Source organism: Artibeus jamaicensis, unplaced genomic scaffold (genome assembly GCF_021234435.1).
Source record: "Artibeus jamaicensis isolate MK-2021 breed Jamaican fruit bat unplaced genomic scaffold, CSHL_Jam_final contig_585, whole genome shotgun sequence".
NCBI lineage: Eukaryota > Metazoa > Chordata > Mammalia > Chiroptera > Phyllostomidae > Artibeus > Artibeus jamaicensis.
In genome coordinates, this window is record NW_026521894.1 from 8694437 (window position 1) to 8714214 (window position 19778).

Genomic DNA, 19778 nt, shown 5'->3' on the forward strand with positions numbered 1-19778 from the left:
ACTAGAACAAAGACAGAATCACAGAAATGGCGATCACATGGAGGGTTATCAGAGGGGGAGAAGGGAAAAGGTACAGAGAATAAATAGCATTAAGTGATAGGTAGAAAATAGACAAGGGGAGGTTAAGAATAGTATAGGAAATGTACAAGCCAAAGAACTTACATGTATGACCTACAGACAGGAACTAAAAGTGGTGGGAATGTGGGTGGAAGGGGATATGCAGGGAGGAAGGAGTAAAGGGGGGAAAATGGGACAACTGTAATAGTATAATCAAGAAAATATATTTAAAAAAAGATGTGATGAATCCAGCTTATAGCTCCCATTAATTTGCTATTGTGCTCTGCATGTAAGCATGCCTGTGGATGGTTTTCAAAAAATTAGAGAAAGTTCTCTAGAACAAGCCTGAGCTCTCATCGGGAGTAGCTAGTCAACTACCTACCTGCCATGTAAGGGGCTGGGCTCTGGCTGAGTTGACCCACAAAATAACAAAAGGAGGTCAGTCTTTTTAAAGCAGGTGGACCACATATCAGATTTAAAATTTATTTATTTATCTGAATTAGCAAATTCATATATTGGTCAACTGTGCATCATGCTTCATATTTTGTCAAGACCTAAGAACCACAGTGTTAGTGCAAGGAAAACCTAAACAGATGAGGAACTCAGTCTTCAAAGGACATAATACAACCAGACCTACCCCATGAAACAAGAAGTGAATAGGAAGAAATGGGAGGGAAGGGAAGAGAAGGGAAAGAAATATTTCTAAGGCTTTTTATGAGCATTTGAAACACAGTTAAGATATATTTAATACAGCAATGATTTTCAACCAGTGTGCTGCAAAAATTTTTAAAACATGCAATACCTTACTAGTCAGGAGTACTGGCCTCTTTTCGCTTAGATTGTCAAATTAAAAAAATGACAACAGCCAGCACAGCAATAGCCATCTTGTATAATTACATCAAAATTATATCTTTGTTGTCAGATCAGCAAAAAATTTATTTTTGGCATGTTGTAGAATTTTTACTAATTAGTTTATGTATGGCATGAGATGAAAAAGGTTGAAAACTGCTGTTATAAAGGTATACACACGAGGGAAGAGAACAAACAATACGTAAATTTACCATTCCAGAGAAATGAAAAATCTTTCAAATTATGTATTTACACTTCACACAAGCTATACAACATGTCATATTAGAAATATAATGCTCATGTATAACAATCTCCCTGAGGCCATATTCCAGAACTTTCCTTTCTTCCTTCTCTGGTGATTAGTTTGAACAATCATCTATAGACACTCATGAAAATGACAACCAAGAAGAATTTTTCCCCTTCTTCAGGAATAAAATACTCATCCAGCGTTTGTTTTTGCGATTGATAGAAATGGAGGTCCACGCCAGCTACAGAACTCAGGACTGCCTGCACATGTATTTGTGATCTGCTTTAAAGGTGCAGTGATCTTCTGGCCATTACTGGGTTCACCTGCATGAATGTACCGTTTTCATGGTGGGAGCAAAGGTAGGGAGAATAGGATTGATGAAATTTGTCTTTATAAAAGAATATTAAAATTTCAAAAATCTACATATTGATCCTTTTTCACAAAAATACTTAATCTGGATGTTATACCTTCTCAATTATAAATTTCAGTTAAAAAAATGGTACTTATGTTTGCACAAACAATACATGAATATGGTTTTACCAGTATAAACTGATTCTTTCTGCAAATTTTTTACTTTCATAGAATCAGAACACAGTGAGGGCATCTATCTAAAAACATTTGACAGGAGAGTCCAAGCCAACTGTCTCATTTCCAGGGGCCTGGAGGCAGGCAGGGTACCCTGCTCATAAGGTAACTGCTGACCCCGACATGATGGATGAGATAATAGCATTCACTTGTGAGTAGACCATTTAGGTTGGGCTTCTGCAAAAAACAATACCATAAAACAAATAAAAAAAATAGTTCTGAATTGAGTGAATGTTATTTTACCTTTTCCAATGGTATTCCATCAGTGTCATCAATGGTAAAATGCACCATTATGTCATGTACCCTTAAGAAAGAATAAAATAGTGCTAATTAAGCTATGATTCATCTTGTTTCAGTGATGTTAAAAAAAGCATCTTAGAATTTATGAAATATAGTAAGACTGAAGCCTACTCATTTCCAAATTCCAGGCTATAATGCTTGTCCAGAAGAATCCAATGGTTGATGACAAAGAGAATGGAAGGCCTGCAGCAAATCACACTGGAAGATTCTTATTCCCTGACTCAAACATTCAGGTTAAACCAGGTTAATGAAGTAATTCCATGATATGCTATAGTTGATTATATATGAGCAACTCATGTCCTTCTTAGCCTCACTGGAGATCCTCCCAACTGCTTACTGTGTAGGCTCTGGACTCTAGTTGCCTTCTCCTGTCACATATCTTATTATACACACAACATACACAATTCACATTACATACACATTCTCACATAAACACAGGGCTCAAGACAACTTCCTTATACTACAAAGACAGCTCTGACAGTAAACATCTCAGGAGTGGTAAGTACTCCTTATTACACAAAGAATGAGTATGTAAATGCTTGGCTCAGTTTGGTCTAGTCCAAGCTGCATTCTCCTGTTCTTATCTTTTTTAATCCCCATCTGAGCATATACTTATTGATTTTAAAGAGAGAGGAAAGGGCAGAGAGAGAGAGAGAAACACTGAAGTGAGAAAGAAACATTGATCCAGTGGTTGCCTGCCACATATACCCTGGCTGGGAATCAAGCCCACAACCTTTTTGGTGTAGGGGACAATGCTCTAACCAACTGAGGATGGGCCCTGTCCTTATTTTATCTGACATGATTCCATGATTCCATGTTCTCCTGGTTTTCCATCTATCCTCCCACTCCTCCGCTTCCTGCCTTTTAAGTGTTGTCATTTACCAATGTTCCATTGTTTTTTTCCACTTTTTTAAAGTATATTTTGATTACGTTATTACAATTGTCCATTTTTCTCCCCTTTATCTCACTCCACCCTTCACCCCACTCCTTCCACCAGTCCCCCCAGTTAGTTCATGTTCATGGGTTGTACATGCAAGTTCTTTGACTTTTCCATTTCCTACACTATTCTTTTTTTTTTTGTTGTATTTTATATTTAATTAATAATAACTATTCTTAACCTCCCCGTCTATTCTGTGTCTATGAATTATGCTTCTTATTCCCTGCAGCTTTTTCTCCCATTCTCCCTCCACCCCCTCCCCACTGATAACCCTCCATGTGATTTCCATTTCTTTGATTCTGTTCCTGTTCTAGTTGTCTGCTTAGTTTGTTTTCATTTTTGTTTCTTTAGGTTCAGTTGTTAATAGTTGTAAGTTTGATGTCATTTTACTGTTTATATTTTTGATCTTCTTTTTCTTAGACCAGCCCTTTTAACATTTCATGTAATAAGGGCTTGGTGATGATGAACTCTTTTGACTTGACCTTATCTGGGAAGCACTTGATCTGCCCTTCCATTCTAAATGAAAGCTTTGCTGGATAGAGCAATCTTGGATGGAGGTCCTTGTCTTTCATGACTTTGAATACTTCTTTCCAGCCCCTTCTTGCCTGTAAGGTTTCTTTTGAGAAATCAGCTGATAGTCTTCTGGGAGCTCCTTTGTAGATAATTGTCTCTTTTTCTTTTACTGCTTGTAAGATTCGATCCTTATCTTTAATCTTGGGTAATGTAATGATGATGTGCCTTGGTGTGTGCTTCCTTGGGTTCAACTTCTTTGGGACTATCTCTGAGCTTCCTGGACTTGCATGTTTATTTCTTTTGCCAGATTGGGGAAGCTTTCCTTCACTTTTTGTTCAAATAAGTTTTCGGTTTCTTGCTCCTTTTCTTCTCTTGGCACCCCTGTGTTCCAGATGTTGAAGTGTTTGAAGTTGTCCTGGAAGTTCCTAAGCCTCTCCTCATTTTTTTGAATTCTTGGTTCTTCATTTTGTTCTGGTTGAATGTTTATTTCTTCCTTCTGGCCCAAAGTTTGAAATGAGTACCAGTTTCCTTCTCTTCACCATTGGTTCCCTGTATATTTTTCTTTATTTCACTTTGCATAACCTTCACTTCTTCCATTATTTTGGAAGAATAGCCAACTGTACTCAATCATTTCTGTGAACATCCTGGTTACCAGTGTTTTGAACTGTGCATCTGATAGGTTGACTATCTCCTCATTGCTTAGTTTTTTTTCTGGACTTTTTATCTGTCTCTCCTTTCATTTGGGCCATATTTCTTTGTGTTGGCCCACCTGTTATATTGTCATGGGCGGAGCCTTAGGTATTTGCCAGGGTGGTGCAACCCACTTCACTGTGCTGTGGTGCTCTATGTGGGGGAGGGTTTAGAGAGGGAACAATGCTGCTTGCTTGGCTCTCGCCCTGGTTTCGGTGACTGCCCTTGCTCCCACAAGTGGACCGTGTTGTTTCAAGTGCTGACTCCCAGATGGGTTGGCTTGTGTACATTCTAGAATCCTATGGGCCCCTCCAGGGGACTCTCCTGAGATTGGGAGTTTCTCCTACCACCACAACCCCCAGTTTTTGACAGTCAGAGGCTTTGTAGCTTTAGTTTCCTGGGCTGGAACTCTGGGTTGCATGATCTGTCTCGCTTCCTAGTTGTTCCCCATGGCTTATCCATGAGGGACAAGCCATGAGGAACAACTGGGATCACCATGTCTGCCAGCTGCTGCTTTGTTGCATGTCCTTGCCTCCCCGGTTTCCCATCTCTGCCCTTCCTACTAACCTGGATGAATGTTTGTTTAACTCTTTGTTGACAGACTTCTATACAGTTTGATTTTCTGGCAGGTCTAGTTGTTTTTTGTTTTAAATTGATTGTTATCCTTCTTTTGGTTGTTTAAGGAAGCAAAGCATAGCTATCTACACTTCCATCTTAGTCAGAAGCTCCCCAATGTTCCATTCTTGACCATTTTCTTCCTCTACAGCTCTAGTAAGTGGACTCTCTTGGGGCCGCCTAGCTGAACCTTCTCCAACAGATGACTTGTCCAAGGCTAGACAGCCAGGTGGTAGGAAAAGACCTCAGCTCTTAATTTTAATCAATAAAGATTTATTGTGCATTTATTATGTTCAGTTCTTTCTAAGCACTGGAGACACAAAATAAGTAAGACATAGTCTTTGCTCTCAAGGAGTTGGGAATATTGCAGACCTAATACATGAAACCTGGTGCCATTCCGAAGCCAGTACAGAAGGTCGGAGCTATCTCAAATGAAAACAAATTTCAGCCATGTCATGCCAAACCAGACTATACTCCAAGATAAGCGTTCCTAACTACATGTCACAGTTTTATGGATTCTTCACAGATGTGTGACAAAATTTTGATTATTTTTTGTATGACACTCTCTTCATCTCTTATCTATTTACAACAGAGGGTACATATTATTTATAGTAGTGTGTGTTAGGTGAAATATTTTGTTAAGAAGGTCATATGAGTACCTTATACAAGAAACTCTCCAATAACTAAAGAACATGAGTCTCTAGATCTAAAAGGCCCACAGATACTCAGCTCCTTAAATAACAAATGATCCTCACCAAAGTATGTCATGATGAAATTTCCCAATGTAGAAGTTTCCAGAGGGGGAAAGAAACTAAGAACAGGAAGCATCCAATATGTCAACAAGAACATGGAAGCAAGAATAAAAACTCTGAGAAAAATTCTTTCCAATTTAGATTTCCATACCCAGCCAAAATATTGAGTGTAAGGGAAGAATGATGAAAATTTCAGACATACAAAGCTTTCCATATACCTTCCAAACACACCTTTTCAGGAGATTCTGAGAGAAGCATTCCACCAAAGTGAAGGTAGAAAATGAGAAAGACATTGGACCCAGGAATCAGAAGATTCCATATTGGAGAAAGGTGAAAGAAATTCGCAGAACAATGCTGAATAAGGCTTAAGGAAAAAATGTCTCCATGAAAAAACTGGCACTGACATTATCTGTCATGTATGAATGCAGAGAAAATATTTACAGTTCTATGAGTTTGGGGATAATTTTATGATATGCATAATAGAAAAACAAGCAAATAAGAACAGGTCAATTACTAATTATTGGGAAGACAAAAACTATACAAAAAGAAAATATAATCAACTGTAAATGAAATTTACATTGTCAAATTAAACATCAAATATTTATTTAACCAAAAGAGTGATACTGGGAGAATTTAGGAAAGACAAGTATATGTGTATAAGGGAGAGAGTTTAGGTATAAAAGTTAAAATTTCACTTCTATAGTAGAAAGAAAATCAATGGATCTGATACTTAAAAACATTGGGAAATAGTAGCATAAGCAGATTATTTAGAAGAAAGGTAGAAGACACCAGAAGAAGCAAATAAAAGAGTTAAAGTGGGTGTTTCTCAGAAACAAATCTGGAATGGCAATGGATTAAAGCAAGAGGACTGCTATTTTTCATTAAAAGTTTTTAATTACATGCTGTCTTAAATAAAGTGCAAGTATTACCTTGCTAAAAACAAAAACTTAAATTTAGAATAGATGACACAGATAGGATGGCACTTCTAGCCTCCTGAGTTCCAGTACCCTTAAACACTGTGAACCCACACTTTAAAAAAAAAAGGAAAAGAAACTAAGGCTCAAGAAACCAGAGCCATGTTTGTGACAAGTGGATAGACTCAAACGCACACACTACTTCTAGAACAGTAACAGACCAGGCTGTGCATTGCAGGTTGTGTGAATTTGACATAGATGAAAATGCACTGGGATTATTTTTTATAGGAAAGTGGGACAGTTTGAGTTCACAAATGTTGTGGACTGCTCTGCCTGGTTCTAGGAATTGTGACTCTACCCCCTGTGGCTAAGGAGGAGTCAGTGACCTCTGGAATGTGAGCTGCAGGAGACAAAGCTTGTCTCTGGTAGCAAATGCTGCCTCAGTTTCCTCCTTGCCCCCAAAGCATGGTCGGAAATCCATGACGGGTAAGACTCCTCAGAGGAGGGGCAACCTAAGCCAGACACGACCACTTGGGAGGCCATCATAGAAGGACTCGGGGAGGCTGGGACAAAGAGGGAGCAAGACTCTTCACCCTCTCCCCTCCAGCCCCCCCGCCGGCTTTGACAAAGCCCAAGTCCCCATGTGCTCTGGGAGAAGTGCGTCCTGGCTCTAATCCCCTTAAGCCTGAATATCTTTTGGGGAGGGGTGCAGCTCCTTGCCTTGCTAGAGCATATCCTGGGGAAAAAAAATCTGGCATCACAAAGAATTCCTGATAAAACTATGAAATTTGCTCTGCTAAGTTAAGAGTGCTTTCATTCATATGTAAAGGTTTCGAGCAAAAAACCCTAAAACTCTTCCTGACAGACTCTGACTCAGACTAAGCCCTCAGAATTTTTTGAAATGTTATCTACTGTTTGATCCTTGCCGCCCTGTATTCCTGTGTATTACAACCCAATAAAAACCCTTGGAGGAAGGGGCTCAAAACCTTTTTCCCTTGAGAAACTGGCCACTGCTCAAGGCCTTTTTCCTCTGGGAAACTGGCCACCTCTCCTCCCTAAGCAGATCACATCATGTCTCTGTCATGTTTACTCTCATCCGAGGCACACAGGGGGACTTTGTGAGGAAAGTCGCCCCCACAAACAAATGTTGACATAGTTCAATATGATATGTGCTCATTATCTAATGGAATGCCCAAATCAAATGATACTGTAATTATGAATCCTCCTTTTGTGGACAAAAATAATAAAGGAATAGAAATTACTTTTCTGAAGACTGGTTTGAAAATGGGAAGAACAGTTGTATATTCTTTATGCAAATCTTCAACTATAGAACATAATCTAAATAAATCTGTAAAATGGGAAATTAAGGTAGATATTACAGAGCTGAGATATGACCTACCAGCGTCATATATATTTCTTAAAAAGAAACCAGTAGACACTGGAGTAAAAATAAGTTGGATTTCTTTTTAAAAACTTTCAAATACTTAATAAAAATAAAAACAAAATTTATTTTTAAAAGGTGCCACAAGTTACAGACATTTTTTCAGGAAGTAATAATGATACTATGATTATGTGTCTTTGAAATGTCACTATATTTTAGAGATGCATACTGAAATTATCTACAAATGATAGTATACACGTCTAGGATTTGTTCCAAAATAAAATAGGGGTAAATAGAGAGTAGGATTAGAAATCAAAACAGCACTGGTCATCTGTTGATGATTATCGAATATTGGGATCCATCATACTATTCTGTCTACTTATGTATATTTTTGAAATTTTTTCAAATAAAAAAGTTGCCAAAAAATTTGATAATCACTGTAAGTATACTAAGGCGTTTTTACAGTCAAGCAAGGTCATGATGATCAGCATCTGAATACGTTCATTAACAAAAGTTAGAGGTAAATCTATTGCTGTTTAACAGCTTTGCTGTTTAACAACAACAACGAAAAGGTATTTGGTATTGAATCAACAGTATTTCCATGACTCTTTCATTCTCTGTAGGGTCTTTTTAAATTTTTTGCTCTGGAGCTCCTAATATGATGTTAGGCATCATCATTTGTAAAGTATTACTTGCCAAGATTTTTTTCTTACTGATTAAAAAAAAATGTAATGGTATATACCAGTGACACATAGATTTGGTAAAATATGATGGGATGAGGAGAAGAAAAATAACAACTGAAGCAATACGCACTCTGCCCTGGCCGGTGTGGCTGAGTTGGTTGGGTTTCATCCCACAAAGTGAACGGTTGCCGGTTTGATGCCACATCTGGACACATGCCTAGGTTGCAGGTTGGGTTCTGGAGAGGCTACCAATCAATGTTTCTCTTCCTCTCTTTCTCCCTCCATTCCCCTCTCTCTAAAACATTCTTTTTTAAAAATACAAGACATATTCTAAAAGTGTGTTCTAATTTTGTAAGTGTTAAAACAAAAATATTTGCATCTTGAAATTGATGAAAGGCAGTATTTCCCCAAAAAGTATCCTTTCTTTTTTCAGGTTATTTACATGTTAGGTTTGTGTAACACTTATTTATTTAAGTTTTTAAAATTACATTATATTGATTGCGCTATTACAGTTGTCTCGATTTTTCCCTTTTGCCCCCTTTGACCCAGCACCCGCACTTCCTCAGGCAATCCCCACACCACTGTTCGTGCCCATGGGTCATGTGAATGACTTCTTTGGCTGCTCCATTTCCTATGTTGTACTTTACATCTCCATGGCTATTCTGTCACTACCTATTTAATCCTCTCATCTGGCAACCATCAAGACCCTCTCTGTAGCCATGATTTTTTTTTTAGATTCAACTGTTGATAGATTGGTATCACTGCCATTTTATTATTCATAGTTTTGATCTTTTTCTTTAAAAAGCCCCTTTAACATTTCATCTAATAATAGTTTCATGATGATGAACTACTTTAGTTTTTCTTCTCTGGGAAGCTTTTTATTGGCCCTTCCATTCTAAATGATAGCTTTGCTGGGTAGAGCAATCTTGGTGGTAGGTCCCTGCGTTTCATGACTTTGATTATCTCTTGCCAATCCCTTCTAGCCTGCAAAGTTTCTTTTGAGAAATCAGCTGACATTTTTTGGGAACTCCCCTGTAGGTTACTAACGGCTTTTCTCTTGCTGCTTTTAAGATTCTCTCTTCATCTTCAACCTTTGGCATTTTAATTATGATGTGTCTTGGAGTGGGCCCCTTTGCATCACTCTTGTTTGGGATTCTGTGCTTCCTGGATGTACATGTCTATTCCCTTCACCAAATTAGGGAATTTTCTTATTTTTTCAAACGGACTTCCAGTTCCTTGCTCTTTCTCTTCTCCTTTTGGCTCCCCTTTTGATGCAAAATGTTGGAATATTTGAAGTTGTCCCAGAGGCTGCTGACACTACCCTCACTTTCTGTATTCTTTGTTCCTCTTATTCTGATTGCTTTTTCCTTTCTTATGTTCTATAACATTAGTTTGAGTCTCAGCTTCATTCAATCTACTGTTGTTTCCCTGCAGATCATTCATTTCAATTAGTTAACCCTTCACTTCTGACTGGATCTTTTTTATGCTGCTGAGGTTCTCACTAAGTTCCTTGAGCATCCTTATAACCAGTGTTTTTAACTCTGCAATAGATTGCTTATTTCCCTTTTGTTTAGTTCTTTTTCTGGAGTTTTGATCTGTTCATTTATTTGGGCCATCTTTCTTTGTCTCCTCATTTTGGCAGCCTCCCTGTGTTTGTTTCTATGTATTAGGTAGAGCTGCTTTGAGTCTAGATCTTGGTCATATGGCCTAATATAGTAGGTGTCCTGTTAGGATCCAGTGGCACAGCCTCCCTTATCACCCAAGCTGGGTACTCATGGTGTGCCCTTCTTGTGGATTGAGTACACCTACTGCTTGTAGTTGAGACTTGATTGCTACTGGCAGATCAATGGGAAGGATTTCCCCAGGCCAGTTAGCTGCAAGCATTGGCTGTGACCACTGACCACCAAGCTCCACCCTCTGTGGAGGATCAGCTGTGCAGGGGCAGGGTGGTGGTGCTGTGCTGTGGTCTGGAGCAGTGTGCTGGAGTGCACTGGCCCTGGGGTTTCCTGGGTGGTGCAGGCCAAGGTTAGCCCCCACCTATGTTTTGCCCAAGCCTACCCTTCCTGAGCTATAAAGCAATCTGAGATGGCTGCTACTTCTGCTGGGCTTGGAAATTCCCAGGCAAAGCCAAGCTGTGACTCAAGGCTGATGCTGCTAGTGGTAGCCAGGGCCACTTAACAAGAGGTATGGGGGCTAGGGGCTCCCCAAGGCTAGCTGTTACTTATTTGAAAGGATTTAGGAAGTTGTGAAGCATGATCCAAGACCAGCCAGTCATATGGAAAAGCACTCTGACACCTATAATTTGAATGGGATGGAGCACAGGGGATCTCCAGGGTGGGCAAACAGTGTTAGCCAGGTTGATGGAGTCTTAGATACTATACCTGCTTGCTGGCTATATGGCTGTGTGTTGGGGGGAAGGTCCAGAAAAGGGACAATGGCCTCTGTCTGCCTTTCTGTCTGGGAAAAAGCTATCCCTCAGCTCTCACTTTAATGCCCGATACTTCAGTTCCTTCCTGTATGCTACTGGTGCCTTTCAAGCTGCCTCTCTGGTGCTAGAGCTCAGAAGGCGAGTATCTCAGTAAGTCCATGTGTAGGTTCTTTAAGAGGAACTGCTTGGCACTCAAGCAGTGTCTTCCACCGACTCAGTTCTTGCTGGTTTTTACAGCTATAAGTTATGGGGACTTATCTTCCTGGCACTGGAATCCTGGGTAGAGGGCCTGGGGTGGGGCTGGGACTCTTCACTCCTGAGATATGTCTCCCAGATTTTTATCCACCACATGTAGAAGTGTGACCAGCCCGTTCCACACCTCCACCCCTCTCCCCCACCAGTCCAAGTGGATGTGGTTTCTTTAATTCCGTAGTGGTCAGAATTCCACTCAACTCAATCTGATGGTTTCGAGTGATTGCTGTTCTATATTTTAGTTGTAATTTTGATGTGGTTGTCTCATGTGCAAAGAGAAAAGCCATGTTTACCTCTGCTGCCATCTTGACCAGAAGAGTATCCTTTCTTATCACAATCCTTCGTTCCTACACTAAATCAAGAGATCCACATAAAGATATATGCCTACATCTTAGTTTCCCAGTGGTATTCCCACCATTCTCACCTCTTCCTCCTTGTCCCCATAGTACGAACTTGGAAATAGCAGCTCTGTGTGCCTCACCCTCTGCCTTTGTCAAGCAGAGTAACTTGTTCAAGAAATACTCAGTGAATGAACAAACATTTCCTTTTGTGCCCTTCAGAGTGCTTTGTGCTCAACAGTTCCTAGTGAGTAACATGTCAACGTGAGCCTGGACTTACATCTTGTACTAGTCAGGGTTTATGATCACAAAAAACCAGAAAGTAGTTCTGCTTATTTAAGCAGAACAGACTTTGTTCTAAAGGTAACCCACAGAATCTCCAGGAGACTTAGAGAACTGGGTTTAGAGATTATATAACCAAAAATAACTTTCGGAATGATGACACAGAGCTGGTCCAGTATAACACTTCTCCTGCTGCCTCCAGGTCCAGACTCTGAAGCTGGACCCACTGATTACTCACCGGCCCTCAGTACTGGTCAAGGGGCATTGCTGACTAGAACCTTCGGGGCAGAGTCTGGGTCATGGGCCCGTGGCTATGATGCAAGGATGTCTGGGAAAGAAAGCATCTGGCAATTTTAGTTCCTACAGTGGGGAGTGAGCTCAGCCTCATAATGTGGGAGAGCCCCCAACATGGGAAAGGGGTTCAGAAGGCAGTGTTCAAAAGGAATGACAAGTGTCCACTCAATTCTACAAACAACTGCATTCGAAAGCCACAATACAATGCAGAGTAATGAGAGAACAGAGTACACACAGAGCACACAAAGTGAACACATTTGCCTTTCATCCTTGTCTGATTTGATTAGGTGTACTATACAAATCTATTTTAGAACATGGACACCTGACTATGTCATGGCTATTCAAAATACATGTTGTTTTAACTAATTTCAAGTATGATCTGAGACAGTTAAGGAATTACTGGAAATAGCTTGTTTAATTTAACCCAGTGATGCTCACAGAGTAGGTGTGTTTATTTTAATTGATTACTGATTAATTATCTAGGGAATAATCATTAAGTAAATCAAGAAAAGTTGTAAAATAGTTATATGTTTCATAAATGTGGCTAAGCTGAATTACACATTGGCAGAGTTGTGTATAAGCCTAGGAGCTCAATCTAAACTGCATAATGAGATTTAGGAGGTATTTTTAAGGTCATATGAGCCAACTTCCTACCCAGTAAAAGCATTCCCTCTTATTATATTCCTGACAGGTAGCTCAAAATGCATTACATTCAAGACAGTTTGTTATATTGTTTGTTTCTGATCTTTTTGATATTGACTCTATTCATCTGTGAATCCAACCAAAGACAGCATTAATTTCCTCTGTATTACTGGTTAATACTCAAGTGAACTAAAATTATTTTTTATAGCCCAAACTGTTGTTAAGCTCATGTCACTGGGAGTGGATCTAAATGAAGTCAACATGTATTCTCTTTAAAATATAATCTTAATTTCAGCCCTTGCTTTGGGATACAGGATAGCAAGTTTAATCAAGAGTGCCATCCAAATTTATTAGTGCTTTGAGTATTGCAATATCAATAAATCTGATATTACATATATATGATCTAAGTGTATCTGAATTGTTCACCGAATTGTAGAAATGTTAGGGTCAAGAGAAGAGCTGTGACTCAGGCCAACAGAAGCCACCTTCCAGACTGGCTTCCACATCTATGAACATCCCTTGGGTACAGCCGATCAACCCAGCTATGAGAGCACATCCCAGACCTCATTCTGCAAGTCACCTACAAAGATGACTCAATAGCCTAGGTGACAGATGTGTCCCAGAAGAATTGTGTAGATGTAAAAATTTGATTTGTCTGGCTCTATTTTAAATACCCTAGGTTATCTAAAATTTAAAGGAATACTAGGAGAAATTTTTGCTACAACACAGAACTCTTTAGTGAAACAAATATCATAACCCAATCCTTCTATTTTGTAAGTCCTCACTTTCATATACTTGATTCACATACTGGGCTAGATACACAATATACATGAGACAGAATATGAAAAAATTCTATGCTATGTATTTTAATATTAGCTTTAAAAATTATGACTAATAATATATATAATATACATTTTAATTAAAACAGCTTTGATAAATGTTTACCATTTTAAGAAAATGTATGATTTAACTTCTTGATTAGAATCAATTGTTTTAAGTTTCTTTCTAATTTAAATAGATTCTAAGACCAAAGAAAATCTGAAATTAAAATCTAAATATTCTATTGGACTGTAGAATCTTCAGGAAATCTGGCTTCCAAATTCTGAAGGGTAAAACATTTATTCTATTTCTAAAGGGAAAAGGAAGAAATGTACTTGCATAATAAATTCATTCCAGTGATTGATTCACGATACTTATAATGCCAACTGGAGATACAAAAATAAATTAGGGAACAGAGTTTATGACATCATAGATAACATTTGCTAAACCAAAAAGCAGATGTGGGATAAACAAATTACTAGTTTCATCGTGAACGAGACCTTCAAAATACATGGCGGCTTTTCACGTTGTATTTGTATGAGGGAAACAGGAAGTTGTATGAGGGAAACAGGAAGGGAAGTTACAGTATCTGAAGTAGGCTCTGTACCAAGCATTCTAATTAACCAAATCCTAATTCCAATAATTAAAATGGAAACTATGTTTAAAAGTTACATAAAAACCTTTGAATCTATAGGCATTAGCTTGCTCGAGGCTGATTTTTTAAAGGTGCTTAATGAGCTCTCCTTAAGCATTTACAACAATCGTCTTGCTTTGCACTAAAAAAGCAAAAAAAAAAAAATCAAACAACAAATTTGATTTATTCCTGGCATCTGAAACATCATAGAGACTACACAGAAAATATACAAATTGTCTAGTTACATTGAGAATGAAGTTATTTATCCCTTAGAACAGTCGTAACAACTAAAGTTTATTTTATAGACAAAAGAATTGGAGTTGTTGGCACAATATTATTTTTTAAAGTGTGTATATCTTCCATTTTAGAGCACAGAAACTGATGTATAGTGAAACTTCCTCATTGTTAGCGTAAGTAAGCTGAAGGGTTAAAAGCTCCTAAGATGCAAGAACATACTGTCTTTAGATTCTTTAAATTCAGAGTATTTACTGAGGACTTAGAATGTGAATTGAGCACACAATTTCGGTTAAAGCTCTCCTGGGTGACAGTCCATAAGCTGTTATTACAGATCACTGCAGTAAGCCTTTCTTTAACAAATCATATCCAGGTGAAATCCCACTGAAAATAAAACCTAGAGTCTATTGCCTTGAAATTTTAGCAATGTCAATGAATGTCTTTGATCACTTTTTTTCTTATAAACTACCAGAATTATAAGGCAGGACATGTTTGGCAGAGACTATACAGAGGAACAGTACAAATACCTGAAATAGAACTGCTTTCTGTCTTGGCTGGTGTGACTCAGTGTATTGAGTGCCGGCCTGAGAACCAAAGGGTTGCTGGTTCAATTCCAGTCAGGGCATATGCCTGGGTTGCAGGTCAGGCCCCTAGTTGGGGGTGTGTGAGAGGCAGCCACACATTGATGCTTCTCTCTCTCACTCTTTCCTTCCCTTCCCCTCTCTCTAAAAATCAATTAATCAATCTATCTTTTTAAAAAAAGGAACTGTTTTTTGCTGTATTTTAAAGGACAACCATTTGATAAGATACCTTAATTAACTACTTCATTATACATTTTATTACAGAGTAATTTTCATGGTTTTAAAAATGTATTATAAAATATAAATAAGAAATTTAACCATACATATAGACATGAGGCTCTTCTGTAGATGGTCCCTAAGATTTGTTGGCAGAAGTACAATCTAGAATGACATTCAATCGTCATTTGCTTGAGACTGGCAAACTAGAAGAGTCAAGAAATGAGGAACTGTTCTCTACATGGACTGCACTGGTTTGATTTTCAACTGCCTTGGAAACTTCCTATGCTGACTAGTAGTGAAAGGATCTGCTGGGTCTTCAAAGACATAAATGTAACTGGTGTGAGATTTTAAAAAATTAATTGCATTTGGAACACTCTCTGGTGCTACAAGCATATGGTCATTTTTACATAGTGCTATTCCTATAAAATCTACTTTCCTTCCATTATTGGAATCTGCTTCCTTAAGAACAGCTGGACAAAATCAGTAGGTTATTGCAATTTAATATCTTTTTCTACTTGAAAAAGTAGGTTTGCTAAAACCGAAACATCTGATTATTTTATTTCAGCAATTTGTGCCACAAGCAACTGAATATCCATCAGCATCTCAAATATTACATTTCACTATCTACTTTAATTTAAAAATAGTAAGACTTTAAAATACTGTTTTCCAGTATTCTTTGGCCTTTCACCTGAGGAAACCAGGATGGTAGTAAAACGGCAAAGGAACACTTTGGGTATTAGTGAAAGGGCAGAACAGCTGCTTTTTAAAATGCAATAAGACACATTCATTTAAGTACCACTTACCAATCCCTACACTTGTCCCTTTTCAGCTCTCTATTCCATTCCCACCAGCAACCATTTAAAACCTTTATTTTAGAATCCCCTTCTCACTTCCCTCATTCTCAGTGGGCCACTCTGTCCTCTAACTGAGGCCATCAGGTAAAATCCTTCAACTTCAGCTCCACTCCATGAAGTATAAATGCATGGGTCTGTCCTCCTCCTTCCCTTGCAGGACAAGATGTCACTTTCTTATTCAAGCCCAGACCTGTCAAAAGCTGCCCAGCAGCATTCAATGTCCCTCTCAGACTCCTGTGGACCCACAGATACTTGGCATAGCAAGTCTCACATTTTATGATGTAGACCCCCTCCCTTTTTCTACTCATTTTTGCATCTTTGGCACCTCTCACTAAAGCCTGGCAAACGGAGGCACTCAAGAAAAATGTCTTGAACTGAAACTACTTACTCTTAAGCATGAGCTATTTTCAATAGCCTGAACCAGCACTGAGCTTGCCCCAGATTGCAAAACAGCATATCATTTCTGCTCCACTTTATTTTTCAACCCATAAGTGACCCAAAGAAGAGGAGTAAGAAATTTCCGGTGACAAGAGTTGCCAGGAAAAATACAGGCTACCCAGTACAAGATGCATTTTAGATAAACAATGAATAATTTTCTTAGTATATGCAAGTATCAAATAATGCATGGGTTATACTTATACTGAAAACAACTATTTACTGTTTTCCTGAAATTCAAATTTCACTGGAAACCTGTATTTTTATTTGCTAAATGTCACGGTTCTGCCGGTGACTACCAATTCTCGGAGAACTCAAGGAACACTGCTTTAGGGCTCCTGGAGGTTTGTATCCAAGCTCTGCAAACTTCTCGAATGGCCTGATTTTATTTCTGTGCATGGAGCTCGGTATCTCTCTGAGCATATCAGTCACATCTTTTAGGAAAAGCTGTTTCTTGCATAACATTTTCATTTATTTTTCTATTTCATAAAATTCTCTTCTAACACCATCTATCAATAATTTTAGCAAAAAAAGAATATCTCTTGGAAAGCCAATACTCATCGTTATTACTATGCATGAGTTGAGTCCTAGCTATATGCACTAGTAATTAACCGTTTTTAAAAATGTCATATCTTTAAACCAGCAAAACACAATAAGGGAAGTAAAATAAGTCTTTCACTTTGGAATTTCCTTTCTTCATTAATCAAGCACAGGGAGCTATGCAGTCCACACTAACAGTCTGGGGAGAAGCAGCCTGACAGTTGGAGGTGGAGCCTGTGATGTAACCGCAATCGTTCTTTGTTGGAAAAAGCCTTCCCTAAATGCGAAACATCTGTAAATCCAAGCGCTTCAGCTTTACCATGTATGGGCTGACAATAGGAAAGAGCTGTCTCCTTTAGAATCTTGTAAATTTTGGAGGCTTGAAATCTTGGTCAACAGAGGAATTCCTCGCAGGTTGTTTGGAGACACACCTGTCTCACTAACGGAGAAAACAAGCGGGTTTCTTCTGTAAAGGAGTACCATTTTAGAGTAAAAATTGCTGTGTGCCAGTTTACTTGCTTAATGGTGATGGTGCAATGGAAGTTAAAACCCAGAGTGGAAGGAAACAGGCCCTACAACTTGCTCCAGTCCTGAAAGTTCCCTACATTAATGCGTTTTTCTTTCAGTGTTCTTTACAGTGATTACAGAAAAGACATTCACTTCTCGTTCCCATGAAAGAATCAAGGAGAACTAAATATCTCCCAATGTAGAGGGATACAAGAGAGTGTGCCTTTCTCAAAATTTTAACTGGACTGGTCTCAGAGACAAATTCTAGTGAGAGAATGGCCAAGTCCGCCGTAACTCCCTGATACCCTAAGATGATAATGAATTAAGGCCTTTATGCCAACACCAGCACTCTACCTGCCTGCCACCATATTGGCAGCTCGAGTTAAAAGGACGGCTGTCAAGCTACCGCACACACGCACACACTGCAGAGATGCAGAACAATGTCTGGATGCCTGCCCAAAACTGGTCTCTCCAAATGACACTCAATTTGTTTCCAATCTAAAACTCACTGGGGGCTAGTAGTGTCGTTGCCTAGTTGCTGTGGGAAAGAGATGGAATTTGGAAAGCTCAAAGCACGGGGCTTCCACCTGCCCGTGTAGAAGAGAAAGGCTGACAAACATATTCCTTAAACTTGATCTGAAGCTAGTGAGCCTGGGAGATCTTCCCTAAAATATTCATAAGGTGTGTTACCGGACTCGCCACTTAGAGGTAGAGCAGAAACCCTGTGAGGAGCAGCAGCCCGCACGCACACCTGGAAAAAAAGGCACTCACCAGCACACCCCACCGCCGCACTCCACTGTTGCGCTTTTAACAGCGTTTAGGCAGCCGCCCCCCGTGCGCCCGTTCAATTCTATCAGCCCAGGAAAGAGATGCGAGAATTAGCGAGGAGTTTCCCAGCACTTGGAGCAGGAACCGCGCGCCAGCCCCTCGGACAGCTCCTCCCGGCTCCCAGCGCAGACGACCCGCAGCCCCCGCTCGGCGACCCGCAGCCGCGCCGCCCCGAGGGCCCGGGCACCCCAGGCCCCGGCAGGGCTGCCCTGCGTCCCCGCCTCCCATTCCGGCCTGTACCGAGGATGCCTCCTTGGGAGCCCTCGGCGTTCAGTTGCTAGGTGACCCGCTCCGGGGCCGAGAGGCAAACCTCCTCTCGCGCCAACCTGCCGCTCCGTGGGAGTTAATTTTGGGTACAGGACGGAGGTGTTTCGGTCCTAGGGTCCCAAAGCCCCCGCTCCGGGAGAGGGTGCACTTTCATTCAGGTCTCTCTGTCCACAGCCTCGCGTTTCGGCTTCGCCCCCCCGCGCAGCGCAGCTCGAACGGCGGCGCCTGGCGCCGTCGCCCCACCTCTCTCCTCCCCAAGGGCATTCGCCCCGCCGCCCCTCGGTGCCTCTGGGGTGGGTGCCAGGCTCCGCTGCTCACCTGGACCCCGGCGGCGACGGAAGCTCAGCGGGTCCCGGCACGCGGCAGTCGGGTCTCCATCACCGCCTTCCTCGGACTCTCCGGCTGCGCGCTCCGCAGCGGCGGTGGACGCGGTCGGTCCGCGTCGCGGAGGCTGGACTGGAGTGTCCGCCGCTGTCGCACTGGCTGCGGGCGCGGGAGGGGCGGGGGCGGGGCAGGAATCTGGGTCGCGGGGAGCGGAGCAGGCCGGGACGCGCCCGGACGGCTGGCGGCGGGGAGGCGACCGCGGGCAGCCGCGGAGCGAGGGCGCGCGGAGGGTTCCCGGGGAGCCGGCGCGGGCGGCCACTGAGCATGCCCAGTCCGCGAGCCGGGGGCGCGGGCGCGGGGCTGCGGCGGGGCGCGCGGGCCCCGCGCGGGAGTCTGGGGGGGAAAAGGGTTAAATCTGCGGACCCGGCGGCCGGCGGCGGAGGGCCGGGAGCTGGCCGCAGTGGCCCAGTTTAATTGCTCCTGGGTCGACCCCCCAGCGCCGCGAGGGACTGAAGACGGTGAACCTCAAAAGACTCACCAGTGGGATTCCAGAAGAGCCCTGGAATGAGGGCAAGGTGTGTTCCTTGCTCTGTCTCCAGAGAATTGTATGAAAGTCAAAGTTTTTTTTTGGCTTGGTCCCAATCTCTGCAGATTTACAGAGTGATTCCCCCAATCCAGGCACCCACCCATCAGCTTTCCTGTGCCTGGGGACCTCCCTGCGGAGGTGCCCTGCCAGCCCCGCCTTGACCGATGCCCAGTCCAGTCGGGTTGAGTTCT

General features: G+C 41.1%; 1 protein-coding gene across 2 annotated transcripts in view; it reads right to left on the reverse strand.

Annotated features, from left to right (window-relative positions):
• Window positions 1-19193, reverse strand: part of ELMOD1 (ELMO domain containing 1) — an 88892-nt gene extending 69699 nt beyond the window's left edge. Inside the window, exon 1 of one of the 2 annotated variants that reach the window (XM_053670377.1) lies at window positions 18996-19193. The gene's annotated coding sequence lies outside the window, so the exon portion shown is untranslated. Of the gene's footprint in view, window positions 1-1981; window positions 2034-18995 lie in introns of those variants that run through there. The other variant, XM_053670378.1, reaches the window with a different exon arrangement.
• Between the last annotated feature and the right edge of the window lie 585 nt (window positions 19194-19778).